The 17475-nt window shown below is 54.8% G+C and overlaps 18 non-coding genes across 18 annotated transcripts; all 18 read left to right on the top strand.

Moving 5' to 3' along the window:
- The first annotated feature begins 536 nt into the window (after positions 1 to 536).
- LOC124589708 lies at positions 537 to 655 on the top strand. The gene has a single exon (XR_006976203.1). It is a non-coding gene; the product is annotated as a 5S ribosomal RNA (ribosomal RNA).
- An 858-nt stretch (positions 656 to 1513) lies between these two features.
- On the top strand, positions 1514 to 1632 carry LOC124589707. The gene has a single exon (XR_006976202.1). It is a non-coding gene; the product is annotated as a 5S ribosomal RNA (ribosomal RNA).
- An 853-nt stretch (positions 1633 to 2485) lies between these two features.
- LOC124589706 lies at positions 2486 to 2604 on the top strand. The gene has a single exon (XR_006976201.1). It is a non-coding gene; the product is annotated as a 5S ribosomal RNA (ribosomal RNA).
- Positions 2605 to 3457: 853 nt separating this feature from the next.
- On the top strand, positions 3458 to 3576 carry LOC124589704. Its single transcript, XR_006976199.1, has one exon. It is a non-coding gene; the product is annotated as a 5S ribosomal RNA (ribosomal RNA).
- Positions 3577 to 4429: 853 nt separating this feature from the next.
- LOC124589703 lies at positions 4430 to 4548 on the top strand. Its single transcript, XR_006976198.1, has one exon. It is a non-coding gene; the product is annotated as a 5S ribosomal RNA (ribosomal RNA).
- Positions 4549 to 5401: 853 nt separating this feature from the next.
- On the top strand, positions 5402 to 5520 carry LOC124589702. The gene has a single exon (XR_006976197.1). It is a non-coding gene; the product is annotated as a 5S ribosomal RNA (ribosomal RNA).
- An 853-nt stretch (positions 5521 to 6373) lies between these two features.
- On the top strand, positions 6374 to 6492 carry LOC124589701. The gene has a single exon (XR_006976196.1). It is a non-coding gene; the product is annotated as a 5S ribosomal RNA (ribosomal RNA).
- Positions 6493 to 7345: 853 nt separating this feature from the next.
- Positions 7346 to 7464, top strand: LOC124589699. The gene has a single exon (XR_006976195.1). It is a non-coding gene; the product is annotated as a 5S ribosomal RNA (ribosomal RNA).
- Positions 7465 to 8318: 854 nt separating this feature from the next.
- On the top strand, positions 8319 to 8437 carry LOC124589698. The gene has a single exon (XR_006976194.1). It is a non-coding gene; the product is annotated as a 5S ribosomal RNA (ribosomal RNA).
- Positions 8438 to 9304: 867 nt separating this feature from the next.
- Positions 9305 to 9423, top strand: LOC124589697. Its single transcript, XR_006976193.1, has one exon. It is a non-coding gene; the product is annotated as a 5S ribosomal RNA (ribosomal RNA).
- An 853-nt stretch (positions 9424 to 10276) lies between these two features.
- On the top strand, positions 10277 to 10395 carry LOC124589696. The gene has a single exon (XR_006976192.1). It is a non-coding gene; the product is annotated as a 5S ribosomal RNA (ribosomal RNA).
- An 853-nt stretch (positions 10396 to 11248) lies between these two features.
- Positions 11249 to 11367, top strand: LOC124589695. Its single transcript, XR_006976191.1, has one exon. It is a non-coding gene; the product is annotated as a 5S ribosomal RNA (ribosomal RNA).
- An 853-nt stretch (positions 11368 to 12220) lies between these two features.
- LOC124589686 lies at positions 12221 to 12339 on the top strand. The gene has a single exon (XR_006976182.1). It is a non-coding gene; the product is annotated as a 5S ribosomal RNA (ribosomal RNA).
- An 853-nt stretch (positions 12340 to 13192) lies between these two features.
- Positions 13193 to 13311, top strand: LOC124589740. Its single transcript, XR_006976233.1, has one exon. It is a non-coding gene; the product is annotated as a 5S ribosomal RNA (ribosomal RNA).
- An 858-nt stretch (positions 13312 to 14169) lies between these two features.
- Positions 14170 to 14288, top strand: LOC124589729. The gene has a single exon (XR_006976222.1). It is a non-coding gene; the product is annotated as a 5S ribosomal RNA (ribosomal RNA).
- Positions 14289 to 15141: 853 nt separating this feature from the next.
- Positions 15142 to 15260, top strand: LOC124589718. Its single transcript, XR_006976211.1, has one exon. It is a non-coding gene; the product is annotated as a 5S ribosomal RNA (ribosomal RNA).
- An 853-nt stretch (positions 15261 to 16113) lies between these two features.
- On the top strand, positions 16114 to 16232 carry LOC124589705. The gene has a single exon (XR_006976200.1). It is a non-coding gene; the product is annotated as a 5S ribosomal RNA (ribosomal RNA).
- Positions 16233 to 17085: 853 nt separating this feature from the next.
- On the top strand, positions 17086 to 17204 carry LOC124589679. Its single transcript, XR_006976176.1, has one exon. It is a non-coding gene; the product is annotated as a 5S ribosomal RNA (ribosomal RNA).
- Positions 17205 to 17475: the final 271 nt, after the last annotated feature.

Below are 17475 nucleotides of genomic sequence, written 5' to 3'. Positions count from 1 at the left end.
GCAGACGTTTGTCGTGCTTGCGCTGTCATATGGACCACGACCCGAGCGGCAGCGAGCGGCAGTCGAGCAAAGTCGGGACAAGTCGGGACGGGGACAGGGACAGGAATGGTGCGAATGCACTGCAAACTACGCAGACACCTGGTGTGAGGCGAGGCGAGGCGAGGCGAGGCGAGGCGAGGCGAGGCAGCCCACATCGCTACCAGTGGCGCCCTCCAGCACGACACTGCACCACCCCGCACAGGCCCTCCGCTGGACACCAGGGACAAGATGCGTCCTCCGCTAGTGTCGAAGGCTGCACGCGCCCAGCGAATGACAGGAGGTGCAACGAGCAGCAGTGCGTCTCACACACGCGGCGGTGCGCCCGCTAATTCGGCCGTCGCTCTGCTGGGACGCCGGGCGCGCCCCCCGCGCGCGTCCTCGAGGAACTGGCTGTTGCGGAAGGAAGTACTTTCGTCAAATGCGGCGGAAAACTAACATTTTGTGTGTTGGGAAAAAAGCCGAACGCGAATTCTGCCGTGCTCCTACATTAGATGCGCGCCAACGGCCATACCATGATGGATACACCGGTTCTCGTCCGATCACCGAAGTTAAGCATCATTGGGCCCAGTTAGTACTTGGATGGGTGACCACCTGGGAAACCTGGGTGCTGTTGGCTACCTTCCTTTTTTTTTTTCGTTTTGCTATTTTGTCGCTACCCCTGCCAGCCCAATTTTCAAACTACCTTTCTGTTGTGACAAAGATGCTTCCTTATGCCTTTTAAACTACTGTAATGGAACGAAAATGCAGTAATTAACTCGGTTTGAGGGAGAATGTGCTAACCAAGTTTGCCAAGAAGACTTTGAAAACGACAAAACAGTACGAATCGGCAGGTGATTTCTGAAATACGTCACCGCCTATTGTTGTGTAGGAGTGTAGAGTTCCAAATTTGGTTTGTAATCATGACTTTATTCCTTAGTCGTCTCGTCTCGTCCCGCAGACGTTTGTCGTGCTTGCGCTGTCATATGGACCACGACCCGAGCGGCAGCGAGCGGCAGTCGAGCAAAGTCGGGACAAGTCGGGACGGGGACAGGGACAGGAATGGTGCGAATGCACTGCAAACTACGCAGACACCTGGTGTGAGGCGAGGCGAGGCGAGGCGAGGCGAGGCGAGGCGAGGCGAGGCAGCCCACATCGCTACCAGTGGCGCCCTCCAGCACGACACTGCACCACCCCGCACAGGCCCTCCGCTGGACACCAGGGACAAGATGCGTCCTCCGCTAGTGTCGAAGGCTGCACGCGCCCAGCGAATGACAGGAGGTGCAACGAGCAGCAGTGCGTCTCACACACGCGGCGGTGCGCCCGCTAATTCGGCCGTCGCTCTGCTGGGACGCCGGGCGCGCCCCCCGCGCGCGTCCTCGAGGAACTGGCTGTTGCGGAAGGAAGTACTTTCGTCAAATGCGGCGGAAAACTAACATTTTGTGTGTTGGGAAAAAAGCCGAACGCGAATTCTGCCGTGCTCCTACATTAGATGCGCGCCAACGGCCATACCATGATGGATACACCGGTTCTCGTCCGATCACCGAAGTTAAGCATCATTGGGCCCAGTTAGTACTTGGATGGGTGACCACCTGGGAAACCTGGGTGCTGTTGGCTACCTTCCTTTTTTTTTTTCGTTTTGCTATTTTGTCGCTACCCCTGCCAGCCCAATTTTCAAACTACCTTTCTGTTGTGACAAAGATGCTTCCTTATGCCTTTTAAACTACTGTAATGGAACGAAAATGCAGTAATTAACTCGGTTTGAGGGAGAATGTGCTAACCAAGTTTGCCAAGAAGACTTTGAAAACGACAAAACAGTACGAATCGGCAGGTGATTTCTGAAATACGTCACCGCCTATTGTTGTGTAGGAGTGTAGAGTTCCAAATTTGGTTTGTAATCATGACTTTATTCCTTAGTCGTCTCGTCTCGTCCCGCAGACGTTTGTCGTGCTTGCGCTGTCATATGGACCACGACCCGAGCGGCAGCGAGCGGCAGTCGAGCAAAGTCGGGACAAGTCGGGACGGGGACAGGGACAGGAATGGTGCGAATGCACTGCAAACTACGCAGACACCTGGTGTGAGGCGAGGCGAGGCGAGGCGAGGCGAGGCGAGGCGAGGCAGCCCACATCGCTACCAGTGGCGCCCTCCAGCACGACACTGCACCACCCCGCACAGGCCCTCCGCTGGACACCAGGGACAAGATGCGTCCTCCGCTAGTGTCGAAGGCTGCACGCGCCCAGCGAATGACAGGAGGTGCAACGAGCAGCAGTGCGTCTCACACACGCGGCGGTGCGCCCGCTAATTCGGCCGTCGCTCTGCTGGGACGCCGGGCGCGCCCCCCGCGCGCGTCCTCGAGGAACTGGCTGTTGCGGAAGGAAGTACTTTCGTCAAATGCGGCGGAAAACTAACATTTTGTGTGTTGGGAAAAAAGCCGAACGCGAATTCTGCCGTGCTCCTACATTAGATGCGCGCCAACGGCCATACCATGATGGATACACCGGTTCTCGTCCGATCACCGAAGTTAAGCATCATTGGGCCCAGTTAGTACTTGGATGGGTGACCACCTGGGAAACCTGGGTGCTGTTGGCTACCTTCCTTTTTTTTTTTCGTTTTGCTATTTTGTCGCTACCCCTGCCAGCCCAATTTTCAAACTACCTTTCTGTTGTGACAAAGATGCTTCCTTATGCCTTTTAAACTACTGTAATGGAACGAAAATGCAGTAATTAACTCGGTTTGAGGGAGAATGTGCTAACCAAGTTTGCCAAGAAGACTTTGAAAACGACAAAACAGTACGAATCGGCAGGTGATTTCTGAAATACGTCACCGCCTATTGTTGTGTAGGAGTGTAGAGTTCCAAATTTGGTTTGTAATCATGACTTTATTCCTTAGTCGTCTCGTCTCGTCCCGCAGACGTTTGTCGTGCTTGCGCTGTCATATGGACCACGACCCGAGCGGCAGCGAGCGGCAGTCGAGCAAAGTCGGGACAAGTCGGGACGGGGACAGGGACAGGAATGGTGCGAATGCACTGCAAACTACGCAGACACCTGGTGTGAGGCGAGGCGAGGCGAGGCGAGGCGAGGCGAGGCGAGGCAGCCCACATCGCTACCAGTGGCGCCCTCCAGCACGACACTGCACCACCCCGCACAGGCCCTCCGCTGGACACCAGGGACAAGATGCGTCCTCCGCTAGTGTCGAAGGCTGCACGCGCCCAGCGAATGACAGGAGGTGCAACGAGCAGCAGTGCGTCTCACACACGCGGCGGTGCGCCCGCTAATTCGGCCGTCGCTCTGCTGGGACGCCGGGCGCGCCCCCCGCGCGCGTCCTCGAGGAACTGGCTGTTGCGGAAGGAAGTACTTTCGTCAAATGCGGCGGAAAACTAACATTTTGTGTGTTGGGAAAAAAGCCGAACGCGAATTCTGCCGTGCTCCTACATTAGATGCGCGCCAACGGCCATACCATGATGGATACACCGGTTCTCGTCCGATCACCGAAGTTAAGCATCATTGGGCCCAGTTAGTACTTGGATGGGTGACCACCTGGGAAACCTGGGTGCTGTTGGCTACCTTCCTTTTTTTTTTTCGTTTTGCTATTTTGTCGCTACCCCTGCCAGCCCAATTTTCAAACTACCTTTCTGTTGTGACAAAGATGCTTCCTTATGCCTTTTAAACTACTGTAATGGAACGAAAATGCAGTAATTAACTCGGTTTGAGGGAGAATGTGCTAACCAAGTTTGCCAAGAAGACTTTGAAAACGACAAAACAGTACGAATCGGCAGGTGATTTCTGAAATACGTCACCGCCTATTGTTGTGTAGGAGTGTAGAGTTCCAAATTTGGTTTGTAATCATGACTTTATTCCTTAGTCGTCTCGTCTCGTCCCGCAGACGTTTGTCGTGCTTGCGCTGTCATATGGACCACGACCCGAGCGGCAGCGAGCGGCAGTCGAGCAAAGTCGGGACAAGTCGGGACGGGGACAGGGACAGGAATGGTGCGAATGCACTGCAAACTACGCAGACACCTGGTGTGAGGCGAGGCGAGGCGAGGCGAGGCGAGGCGAGGCGAGGCAGCCCACATCGCTACCAGTGGCGCCCTCCAGCACGACACTGCACCACCCCGCACAGGCCCTCCGCTGGACACCAGGGACAAGATGCGTCCTCCGCTAGTGTCGAAGGCTGCACGCGCCCAGCGAATGACAGGAGGTGCAACGAGCAGCAGTGCGTCTCACACACGCGGCGGTGCGCCCGCTAATTCGGCCGTCGCTCTGCTGGGACGCCGGGCGCGCCCCCCGCGCGCGTCCTCGAGGAACTGGCTGTTGCGGAAGGAAGTACTTTCGTCAAATGCGGCGGAAAACTAACATTTTGTGTGTTGGGAAAAAAGCCGAACGCGAATTCTGCCGTGCTCCTACATTAGATGCGCGCCAACGGCCATACCATGATGGATACACCGGTTCTCGTCCGATCACCGAAGTTAAGCATCATTGGGCCCAGTTAGTACTTGGATGGGTGACCACCTGGGAAACCTGGGTGCTGTTGGCTACCTTCCTTTTTTTTTTTCGTTTTGCTATTTTGTCGCTACCCCTGCCAGCCCAATTTTCAAACTACCTTTCTGTTGTGACAAAGATGCTTCCTTATGCCTTTTAAACTACTGTAATGGAACGAAAATGCAGTAATTAACTCGGTTTGAGGGAGAATGTGCTAACCAAGTTTGCCAAGAAGACTTTGAAAACGACAAAACAGTACGAATCGGCAGGTGATTTCTGAAATACGTCACCGCCTATTGTTGTGTAGGAGTGTAGAGTTCCAAATTTGGTTTGTAATCATGACTTTATTCCTTAGTCGTCTCGTCTCGTCCCGCAGACGTTTGTCGTGCTTGCGCTGTCATATGGACCACGACCCGAGCGGCAGCGAGCGGCAGTCGAGCAAAGTCGGGACAAGTCGGGACGGGGACAGGGACAGGAATGGTGCGAATGCACTGCAAACTACGCAGACACCTGGTGTGAGGCGAGGCGAGGCGAGGCGAGGCGAGGCGAGGCGAGGCAGCCCACATCGCTACCAGTGGCGCCCTCCAGCACGACACTGCACCACCCCGCACAGGCCCTCCGCTGGACACCAGGGACAAGATGCGTCCTCCGCTAGTGTCGAAGGCTGCACGCGCCCAGCGAATGACAGGAGGTGCAACGAGCAGCAGTGCGTCTCACACACGCGGCGGTGCGCCCGCTAATTCGGCCGTCGCTCTGCTGGGACGCCGGGCGCGCCCCCCGCGCGCGTCCTCGAGGAACTGGCTGTTGCGGAAGGAAGTACTTTCGTCAAATGCGGCGGAAAACTAACATTTTGTGTGTTGGGAAAAAAGCCGAACGCGAATTCTGCCGTGCTCCTACATTAGATGCGCGCCAACGGCCATACCATGATGGATACACCGGTTCTCGTCCGATCACCGAAGTTAAGCATCATTGGGCCCAGTTAGTACTTGGATGGGTGACCACCTGGGAAACCTGGGTGCTGTTGGCTACCTTCCTTTTTTTTTTTCGTTTTGCTATTTTGTCGCTACCCCTGCCAGCCCAATTTTCAAACTACCTTTCTGTTGTGACAAAGATGCTTCCTTATGCCTTTTAAACTACTGTAATGGAACGAAAATGCAGTAATTAACTCGGTTTGAGGGAGAATGTGCTAACCAAGTTTGCCAAGAAGACTTTGAAAACGACAAAACAGTACGAATCGGCAGGTGATTTCTGAAATACGTCACCGCCTATTGTTGTGTAGGAGTGTAGAGTTCCAAATTTGGTTTGTAATCATGACTTTATTCCTTAGTCGTCTCGTCTCGTCCCGCAGACGTTTGTCGTGCTTGCGCTGTCATATGGACCACGACCCGAGCGGCAGCGAGCGGCAGTCGAGCAAAGTCGGGACAAGTCGGGACGGGGACAGGGACAGGAATGGTGCGAATGCACTGCAAACTACGCAGACACCTGGTGTGAGGCGAGGCGAGGCGAGGCGAGGCGAGGCGAGGCGAGGCAGCCCACATCGCTACCAGTGGCGCCCTCCAGCACGACACTGCACCACCCCGCACAGGCCCTCCGCTGGACACCAGGGACAAGATGCGTCCTCCGCTAGTGTCGAAGGCTGCACGCGCCCAGCGAATGACAGGAGGTGCAACGAGCAGCAGTGCGTCTCACACACGCGGCGGTGCGCCCGCTAATTCGGCCGTCGCTCTGCTGGGACGCCGGGCGCGCCCCCCGCGCGCGTCCTCGAGGAACTGGCTGTTGCGGAAGGAAGTACTTTCGTCAAATGCGGCGGAAAACTAACATTTTGTGTGTTGGGAAAAAAGCCGAACGCGAATTCTGCCGTGCTCCTACATTAGATGCGCGCCAACGGCCATACCATGATGGATACACCGGTTCTCGTCCGATCACCGAAGTTAAGCATCATTGGGCCCAGTTAGTACTTGGATGGGTGACCACCTGGGAAACCTGGGTGCTGTTGGCTACCTTCCTTTTTTTTTTTCGTTTTGCTATTTTGTCGCTACCCCTGCCAGCCCAATTTTCAAACTACCTTTCTGTTGTGACAAAGATGCTTCCTTATGCCTTTTAAACTACTGTAATGGAACGAAAATGCAGTAATTAACTCGGTTTGAGGGAGAATGTGCTAACCAAGTTTGCCAAGAAGACTTTGAAAACGACAAAACAGTACGAATCGGCAGGTGATTTCTGAAATACGTCACCGCCTATTGTTGTGTAGGAGTGTAGAGTTCCAAATTTGGTTTGTAATCATGACTTTATTCCTTAGTCGTCTCGTCTCGTCCCGCAGACGTTTGTCGTGCTTGCGCTGTCATATGGACCACGACCCGAGCGGCAGCGAGCGGCAGTCGAGCAAAGTCGGGACAAGTCGGGACGGGGACAGGGACAGGAATGGTGCGAATGCACTGCAAACTACGCAGACACCTGGTGTGAGGCGAGGCGAGGCGAGGCGAGGCGAGGCGAGGCGAGGCAGCCCACATCGCTACCAGTGGCGCCCTCCAGCACGACACTGCACCACCCCGCACAGGCCCTCCGCTGGACACCAGGGACAAGATGCGTCCTCCGCTAGTGTCGAAGGCTGCACGCGCCCAGCGAATGACAGGAGGTGCAACGAGCAGCAGTGCGTCTCACACACGCGGCGGTGCGCCCGCTAATTCGGCCGTCGCTCTGCTGGGACGCCGGGCGCGCCCCCCGCGCGCGTCCTCGAGGAACTGGCTGTTGCGGAAGGAAGTACTTTCGTCAAATGCGGCGGAAAACTAACATTTTGTGTGTTGGGAAAAAAGCCGAACGCGAATTCTGCCGTGCTCCTACATTAGATGCGCGCCAACGGCCATACCATGATGGATACACCGGTTCTCGTCCGATCACCGAAGTTAAGCATCATTGGGCCCAGTTAGTACTTGGATGGGTGACCACCTGGGAAACCTGGGTGCTGTTGGCTACCTTCCTTTTTTTTTTTCGTTTTGCTATTTTGTCGCTACCCCTGCCAGCCCAATTTTCAAACTACCTTTCTGTTGTGACAAAGATGCTTCCTTATGCCTTTTAAACTACTGTAATGGAACGAAAATGCAGTAATTAACTCGGTTTGAGGGAGAATGTGCTAACCAAGTTTGCCAAGAAGACTTTGAAAACGACAAAACAGTACGAATCGGCAGGTGATTTCTGAAATACGTCACCGCCTATTGTTGTGTAGGAGTGTAGAGTTCCAAATTTGGTTTGTAATCATGACTTTATTCCTTAGTCGTCTCGTCTCGTCCCGCAGACGTTTGTCGTGCTTGCGCTGTCATATGGACCACGACCCGAGCGGCAGCGAGCGGCAGTCGAGCAAAGTCGGGACAAGTCGGGACGGGGACAGGGACAGGAATGGTGCGAATGCACTGCAAACTACGCAGACACCTGGTGTGAGGCGAGGCGAGGCGAGGCGAGGCGAGGCGAGGCGAGGCAGCCCACATCGCTACCAGTGGCGCCCTCCAGCACGACACTGCACCACCCCGCACAGGCCCTCCGCTGGACACCAGGGACAAGATGCGTCCTCCGCTAGTGTCGAAGGCTGCACGCGCCCAGCGAATGACAGGAGGTGCAACGAGCAGCAGTGCGTCTCACACACGCGGCGGTGCGCCCGCTAATTCGGCCGTCGCTCTGCTGGGACGCCGGGCGCGCCCCCCGCGCGCGTCCTCGAGGAACCTGGCTGTTGCGGAAGGAAGTACTTTCGTCAAATGCGGCGGAAAACTAACATTTTGTGTGTTGGGAAAAAAGCCGAACGCGAATTCTGCCGTGCTCCTACATTAGATGCGCGCCAACGGCCATACCATGATGGATACACCGGTTCTCGTCCGATCACCGAAGTTAAGCATCATTGGGCCCAGTTAGTACTTGGATGGGTGACCACCTGGGAAACCTGGGTGCTGTTGGCTACCTTCCTTTTTTTTTTTTCCTTTTTTTTTTTCGTTTTGCTATTTTGTCGCTACCCCTGCCAGCCCAATTTTCAAACTACCTTTCTGTTGTGACAAAGATGCTTCCTTATGCCTTTTAAACTACTGTAATGGAACGAAAATGCAGTAATTAACTCGGTTTGAGGGAGAATGTGCTAACCAAGTTTGCCAAGAAGACTTTGAAAACGACAAAACAGTACGAATCGGCAGGTGATTTCTGAAATACGTCACCGCCTATTGTTGTGTAGGAGTGTAGAGTTCCAAATTTGGTTTGTAATCATGACTTTATTCCTTAGTCGTCTCGTCTCGTCCCGCAGACGTTTGTCGTGCTTGCGCTGTCATATGGACCACGACCCGAGCGGCAGCGAGCGGCAGTCGAGCAAAGTCGGGACAAGTCGGGACGGGGACAGGGACAGGAATGGTGCGAATGCACTGCAAACTACGCAGACACCTGGTGTGAGGCGAGGCGAGGCGAGGCGAGGCGAGGCGAGGCGAGGCAGCCCACATCGCTACCAGTGGCGCCCTCCAGCACGACACTGCACCACCCCGCACAGGCCCTCCGCTGGACACCAGGGACAAGATGCGTCCTCCGCTAGTGTCGAAGGCTGCACGCGCCCAGCGAATGACAGGAGGTGCAACGAGCAGCAGTGCGTCTCACACACGCGGCGGTGCGCCCGCTAATTCGGCCGTCGCTCTGCTGGGACGCCGGGCGCGCCCCCCGCGCGCGTCCTCGAGGAACTGGCTGTTGCGGAAGGAAGTACTTTCGTCAAATGCGGCGGAAAACTAACATTTTGTGTGTTGGGAAAAAAGCCGAACGCGAATTCTGCCGTGCTCCTACATTAGATGCGCGCCAACGGCCATACCATGATGGATACACCGGTTCTCGTCCGATCACCGAAGTTAAGCATCATTGGGCCCAGTTAGTACTTGGATGGGTGACCACCTGGGAAACCTGGGTGCTGTTGGCTACCTTCCTTTTTTTTTTTCGTTTTGCTATTTTGTCGCTACCCCTGCCAGCCCAATTTTCAAACTACCTTTCTGTTGTGACAAAGATGCTTCCTTATGCCTTTTAAACTACTGTAATGGAACGAAAATGCAGTAATTAACTCGGTTTGAGGGAGAATGTGCTAACCAAGTTTGCCAAGAAGACTTTGAAAACGACAAAACAGTACGAATCGGCAGGTGATTTCTGAAATACGTCACCGCCTATTGTTGTGTAGGAGTGTAGAGTTCCAAATTTGGTTTGTAATCATGACTTTATTCCTTAGTCGTCTCGTCTCGTCCCGCAGACGTTTGTCGTGCTTGCGCTGTCATATGGACCACGACCCGAGCGGCAGCGAGCGGCAGTCGAGCAAAGTCGGGACAAGTCGGGACGGGGACAGGGACAGGAATGGTGCGAATGCACTGCAAACTACGCAGACACCTGGTGTGAGGCGAGGCGAGGCGAGGCGAGGCGAGGCGAGGCGAGGCAGCCCACATCGCTACCAGTGGCGCCCTCCAGCACGACACTGCACCACCCCGCACAGGCCCTCCGCTGGACACCAGGGACAAGATGCGTCCTCCGCTAGTGTCGAAGGCTGCACGCGCCCAGCGAATGACAGGAGGTGCAACGAGCAGCAGTGCGTCTCACACACGCGGCGGTGCGCCCGCTAATTCGGCCGTCGCTCTGCTGGGACGCCGGGCGCGCCCCCCGCGCGCGTCCTCGAGGAACTGGCTGTTGCGGAAGGAAGTACTTTCGTCAAATGCGGCGGAAAACTAACATTTTGTGTGTTGGGAAAAAAGCCGAACGCGAATTCTGCCGTGCTCCTACATTAGATGCGCGCCAACGGCCATACCATGATGGATACACCGGTTCTCGTCCGATCACCGAAGTTAAGCATCATTGGGCCCAGTTAGTACTTGGATGGGTGACCACCTGGGAAACCTGGGTGCTGTTGGCTACCTTCCTTTTTTTTTTTCGTTTTGCTATTTTGTCGCTACCCCTGCCAGCCCAATTTTCAAACTACCTTTCTGTTGTGACAAAGATGCTTCCTTATGCCTTTTAAACTACTGTAATGGAACGAAAATGCAGTAATTAACTCGGTTTGAGGGAGAATGTGCTAACCAAGTTTGCCAAGAAGACTTTGAAAACGACAAAACAGTACGAATCGGCAGGTGATTTCTGAAATACGTCACCGCCTATTGTTGTGTAGGAGTGTAGAGTTCCAAATTTGGTTTGTAATCATGACTTTATTCCTTAGTCGTCTCGTCTCGTCCCGCAGACGTTTGTCGTGCTTGCGCTGTCATATGGACCACGACCCGAGCGGCAGCGAGCGGCAGTCGAGCAAAGTCGGGACAAGTCGGGACGGGGACAGGGACAGGAATGGTGCGAATGCACTGCAAACTACGCAGACACCTGGTGTGAGGCGAGGCGAGGCGAGGCGAGGCGAGGCGAGGCGAGGCAGCCCACATCGCTACCAGTGGCGCCCTCCAGCACGACACTGCACCACCCCGCACAGGCCCTCCGCTGGACACCAGGGACAAGATGCGTCCTCCGCTAGTGTCGAAGGCTGCACGCGCCCAGCGAATGACAGGAGGTGCAACGAGCAGCAGTGCGTCTCACACACGCGGCGGTGCGCCCGCTAATTCGGCCGTCGCTCTGCTGGGACGCCGGGCGCGCCCCCCGCGCGCGTCCTCGAGGAACTGGCTGTTGCGGAAGGAAGTACTTTCGTCAAATGCGGCGGAAAACTAACATTTTGTGTGTTGGGAAAAAAGCCGAACGCGAATTCTGCCGTGCTCCTACATTAGATGCGCGCCAACGGCCATACCATGATGGATACACCGGTTCTCGTCCGATCACCGAAGTTAAGCATCATTGGGCCCAGTTAGTACTTGGATGGGTGACCACCTGGGAAACCTGGGTGCTGTTGGCTACCTTCCTTTTTTTTTTTCGTTTTGCTATTTTGTCGCTACCCCTGCCAGCCCAATTTTCAAACTACCTTTCTGTTGTGACAAAGATGCTTCCTTATGCCTTTTAAACTACTGTAATGGAACGAAAATGCAGTAATTAACTCGGTTTGAGGGAGAATGTGCTAACCAAGTTTGCCAAGAAGACTTTGAAAACGACAAAACAGTACGAATCGGCAGGTGATTTCTGAAATACGTCACCGCCTATTGTTGTGTAGGAGTGTAGAGTTCCAAATTTGGTTTGTAATCATGACTTTATTCCTTAGTCGTCTCGTCTCGTCCCGCAGACGTTTGTCGTGCTTGCGCTGTCATATGGACCACGACCCGAGCGGCAGCGAGCGGCAGTCGAGCAAAGTCGGGACAAGTCGGGACGGGGACAGGGACAGGAATGGTGCGAATGCACTGCAAACTACGCAGACACCTGGTGTGAGGCGAGGCGAGGCGAGGCGAGGCGAGGCGAGGCGAGGCAGCCCACATCGCTACCAGTGGCGCCCTCCAGCACGACACTGCACCACCCCGCACAGGCCCTCCGCTGGACACCAGGGACAAGATGCGTCCTCCGCTAGTGTCGAAGGCTGCACGCGCCCAGCGAATGACAGGAGGTGCAACGAGCAGCAGTGCGTCTCACACACGCGGCGGTGCGCCCGCTAATTCGGCCGTCGCTCTGCTGGGACGCCGGGCGCGCCCCCCGCGCGCGTCCTCGAGGAACTGGCTGTTGCGGAAGGAAGTACTTTCGTCAAATGCGGCGGAAAACTAACATTTTGTGTGTTGGGAAAAAAGCCGAACGCGAATTCTGCCGTGCTCCTACATTAGATGCGCGCCAACGGCCATACCATGATGGATACACCGGTTCTCGTCCGATCACCGAAGTTAAGCATCATTGGGCCCAGTTAGTACTTGGATGGGTGACCACCTGGGAAACCTGGGTGCTGTTGGCTACCTTCCTTTTTTTTTTTCGTTTTGCTATTTTGTCGCTACCCCTGCCAGCCCAATTTTCAAACTACCTTTCTGTTGTGACAAAGATGCTTCCTTATGCCTTTTAAACTACTGTAATGGAACGAAAATGCAGTAATTAACTCGGTTTGAGGGAGAATGTGCTAACCAAGTTTGCCAAGAAGACTTTGAAAACGACAAAACAGTACGAATCGGCAGGTGATTTCTGAAATACGTCACCGCCTATTGTTGTGTAGGAGTGTAGAGTTCCAAATTTGGTTTGTAATCATGACTTTATTCCTTAGTCGTCTCGTCTCGTCCCGCAGACGTTTGTCGTGCTTGCGCTGTCATATGGACCACGACCCGAGCGGCAGCGAGCGGCAGTCGAGCAAAGTCGGGACAAGTCGGGACGGGGACAGGGACAGGAATGGTGCGAATGCACTGCAAACTACGCAGACACCTGGTGTGAGGCGAGGCGAGGCGAGGCGAGGCGAGGCGAGGCGAGGCAGCCCACATCGCTACCAGTGGCGCCCTCCAGCACGACACTGCACCACCCCGCACAGGCCCTCCGCTGGACACCAGGGACAAGATGCGTCCTCCGCTAGTGTCGAAGGCTGCACGCGCCCAGCGAATGACAGGAGGTGCAACGAGCAGCAGTGCGTCTCACACACGCGGCGGTGCGCCCGCTAATTCGGCCGTCGCTCTGCTGGGACGCCGGGCGCGCCCCCCGCGCGCGTCCTCGAGGAACTGGCTGTTGCGGAAGGAAGTACTTTCGTCAAATGCGGCGGAAAACTAACATTTTGTGTGTTGGGAAAAAAGCCGAACGCGAATTCTGCCGTGCTCCTACATTAGATGCGCGCCAACGGCCATACCATGATGGATACACCGGTTCTCGTCCGATCACCGAAGTTAAGCATCATTGGGCCCAGTTAGTACTTGGATGGGTGACCACCTGGGAAACCTGGGTGCTGTTGGCTACCTTCCTTTTTTTTTTTCGTTTTGCTATTTTGTCGCTACCCCTGCCAGCCCAATTTTCAAACTACCTTTCTGTTGTGACAAAGATGCTTCCTTATGCCTTTTAAACTACTGTAATGGAACGAAAATGCAGTAATTAACTCGGTTTGAGGGAGAATGTGCTAACCAAGTTTGCCAAGAAGACTTTGAAAACGACAAAACAGTACGAATCGGCAGGTGATTTCATTTCTGAAATACGTCACCGCCTATTGTTGTGTAGGAGTGTAGAGTTCCAAATTTGGTTTGTAATCATGACTTTATTCCTTAGTCGTCTCGTCTCGTCCCGCAGACGTTTGTCGTGCTTGCGCTGTCATATGGACCACGACCCGAGCGGCAGCGAGCGGCAGTCGAGCAAAGTCGGGACAAGTCGGGACGGGGACAGGGACAGGAATGGTGCGAATGCACTGCAAACTACGCAGACACCTGGTGTGAGGCGAGGCGAGGCGAGGCGAGGCGAGGCGAGGCGAGGCAGCCCACATCGCTACCAGTGGCGCCCTCCAGCACGACACTGCACCACCCCGCACAGGCCCTCCGCTGGACACCAGGGACAAGATGCGTCCTCCGCTAGTGTCGAAGGCTGCACGCGCCCAGCGAATGACAGGAGGTGCAACGAGCAGCAGTGCGTCTCACACACGCGGCGGTGCGCCCGCTAATTCGGCCGTCGCTCTGCTGGGACGCCGGGCGCGCCCCCCGCGCGCGTCCTCGAGGAACTGGCTGTTGCGGAAGGAAGTACTTTCGTCAAATGCGGCGGAAAACTAACATTTTGTGTGTTGGGAAAAAAGCCGAACGCGAATTCTGCCGTGCTCCTACATTAGATGCGCGCCAACGGCCATACCATGATGGATACACCGGTTCTCGTCCGATCACCGAAGTTAAGCATCATTGGGCCCAGTTAGTACTTGGATGGGTGACCACCTGGGAAACCTGGGTGCTGTTGGCTACCTTCCTTTTTTTTTTTCGTTTTGCTATTTTGTCGCTACCCCTGCCAGCCCAATTTTCAAACTACCTTTCTGTTGTGACAAAGATGCTTCCTTATGCCTTTTAAACTACTGTAATGGAACGAAAATGCAGTAATTAACTCGGTTTGAGGGAGAATGTGCTAACCAAGTTTGCCAAGAAGACTTTGAAAACGACAAAACAGTACGAATCGGCAGGTGATTTCTGAAATACGTCACCGCCTATTGTTGTGTAGGAGTGTAGAGTTCCAAATTTGGTTTGTAATCATGACTTTATTCCTTAGTCGTCTCGTCTCGTCCCGCAGACGTTTGTCGTGCTTGCGCTGTCATATGGACCACGACCCGAGCGGCAGCGAGCGGCAGTCGAGCAAAGTCGGGACAAGTCGGGACGGGGACAGGGACAGGAATGGTGCGAATGCACTGCAAACTACGCAGACACCTGGTGTGAGGCGAGGCGAGGCGAGGCGAGGCGAGGCGAGGCGAGGCAGCCCACATCGCTACCAGTGGCGCCCTCCAGCACGACACTGCACCACCCCGCACAGGCCCTCCGCTGGACACCAGGGACAAGATGCGTCCTCCGCTAGTGTCGAAGGCTGCACGCGCCCAGCGAATGACAGGAGGTGCAACGAGCAGCAGTGCGTCTCACACACGCGGCGGTGCGCCCGCTAATTCGGCCGTCGCTCTGCTGGGACGCCGGGCGCGCCCCCCGCGCGCGTCCTCGAGGAACTGGCTGTTGCGGAAGGAAGTACTTTCGTCAAATGCGGCGGAAAACTAACATTTTGTGTGTTGGGAAAAAAGCCGAACGCGAATTCTGCCGTGCTCCTACATTAGATGCGCGCCAACGGCCATACCATGATGGATACACCGGTTCTCGTCCGATCACCGAAGTTAAGCATCATTGGGCCCAGTTAGTACTTGGATGGGTGACCACCTGGGAAACCTGGGTGCTGTTGGCTACCTTCCTTTTTTTTTTTCGTTTTGCTATTTTGTCGCTACCCCTGCCAGCCCAATTTTCAAACTACCTTTCTGTTGTGACAAAGATGCTTCCTTATGCCTTTTAAACTACTGTAATGGAACGAAAATGCAGTAATTAACTCGGTTTGAGGGAGAATGTGCTAACCAAGTTTGCCAAGAAGACTTTGAAAACGACAAAACAGTACGAATCGGCAGGTGATTTCTGAAATACGTCACCGCCTATTGTTGTGTAGGAGTGTAGAGTTCCAAATTTGGTTTGTAATCATGACTTTATTCCTTAGTCGTCTCGTCTCGTCCCGCAGACGTTTGTCGTGCTTGCGCTGTCATATGGACCACGACCCGAGCGGCAGCGAGCGGCAGTCGAGCAAAGTCGGGACAAGTCGGGACGGGGACAGGGACAGGAATGGTGCGAATGCACTGCAAACTACGCAGACACCTGGTGTGAGGCGAGGCGAGGCGAGGCGAGGCGAGGCGAGGCGAGGCAGCCCACATCGCTACCAGTGGCGCCCTCCAGCACGACACTGCACCACCCCGCACAGGCCCTCCGCTGGACACCAGGGACAAGATGCGTCCTCCGCTAGTGTCGAAGGCTGCACGCGCCCAGCGAATGACAGGAGGTGCAACGAGCAGCAGTGCGTCTCACACACGCGGCGGTGCGCCCGCTAATTCGGCCGTCGCTCTGCTGGGACGCCGGGCGCGCCCCCCGCGCGCGTCCTCGAGGAACTGGCTGTTGCGGAAGGAAGTACTTTCGTCAAATGCGGCGGAAAACTAACATTTTGTGTGTTGGGAAAAAAGCCGAACGCGAATTCTGCCGTGCTCCTACATTAGATGCGCGCCAACGGCCATACCATGATGGATACACCGGTTCTCGTCCGATCACCGAAGTTAAGCATCATTGGGCCCAGTTAGTACTTGGATGGGTGACCACCTGGGAAACCTGGGTGCTGTTGGCTACCTTCCTTTTTTTTTTTCGTTTTGCTATTTTGTCGCTACCCCTGCCAGCCCAATTTTCAAACTACCTTTCTGTTGTGACAAAGATGCTTCCTTATGCCTTTTAAACTACTGTAATGGAACGAAAATGCAGTAATTAACTCGGTTTGAGGGAGAATGTGCTAACCAAGTTTGCCAAGAAGACTTTGAAAACGACAAAACAGTACGAATCGGCAGGTGATTTCTGAAATACGTCACCGCCTATTGTTGTGTAGGAGTGTAGAGTTCCAAATTTGGTTTGTAATCATGACTTTATTCCTTAGTCGTCTCGTCTCGTCCCGCAGACGTTTGTCGTGCTTGCGCTGTCATATGGACCACGACCCGAGCGGCAGCGAGCGGCAGTCGAGCAAAGTCGGGACAAGTCGGGACGGGGACAGGGACAGGAATGGTGCGAATGCACTGCAAACTACGCAGACACCTGGTGTGAGGCGAGGCGAGGCGAGGCGAGGCGAGGCGAGGCGAGGCAGCCCACATCGCTACCAGTGGCGCCCTCCAGCACGACACTGCACCACCCCGCACAGGCCCTCCGCTGGACACCAGGGACAAGATGCGTCCTCCGCTAGTGTCGAAGGCTGCACGCGCCCAGCGAATGACAGGAGGTGCAACGAGCAGCAGTGCGTCTCACACACGCGGCGGTGCGCCCGCTAATTCGGCCGTCGCTCTGCTGGGACGCCGGGCGCGCCCCCCGCGCGCGTCCTCGAGGAACTGGCTGTTGCGGAAGGAAGTACTTTCGTCAAATGCGGCGGAAAACTAACATTTTGTGTGTTGGGAAAAAAGCCGAACGCGAATTCTGCCGTGCTCCTACATTAGATGCGCGCCAACGGCCATACCATGATGGATACACCGGTTCTCGTCCGATCACCGAAGTTAAGCATCATTGGGCCCAGTTAGTACTTGGATGGGTGACCACCTGGGAAACCTGGGTGCTGTTGGCTACCTTCCTTTTTTTTTTTCGTTTTGCTATTTTGTCGCTACCCCTGCCAGCCCAATTTTCAAACTACCTTTCTGTTGTGACAAAGATGCTTCCTTATGCCTTTTAAACTACTGTAATGGAACGAAAATGCAGTAATTAACTCGGTTTGAGGGAGAATGTGCTAACCAAGTTTGCCAAGAAGACTTTGAAAACGACAAAACAGTACGAATCGGCAGGTGATTTCTGAAATACGTCACCGCCTATTGTTGTGTAGGAGTGTAGAGTTCCAAATT

This window comes from Schistocerca americana, unplaced genomic scaffold (genome assembly GCF_021461395.2).
Source record: "Schistocerca americana isolate TAMUIC-IGC-003095 unplaced genomic scaffold, iqSchAmer2.1 HiC_scaffold_721, whole genome shotgun sequence".
In the NCBI taxonomy this organism is placed as follows: domain Eukaryota; kingdom Metazoa; phylum Arthropoda; class Insecta; order Orthoptera; family Acrididae; genus Schistocerca; species Schistocerca americana.
Note: the sequence above shows the minus strand (reverse complement) of the source record. Positions and strands in the feature narration are given on the sequence as shown.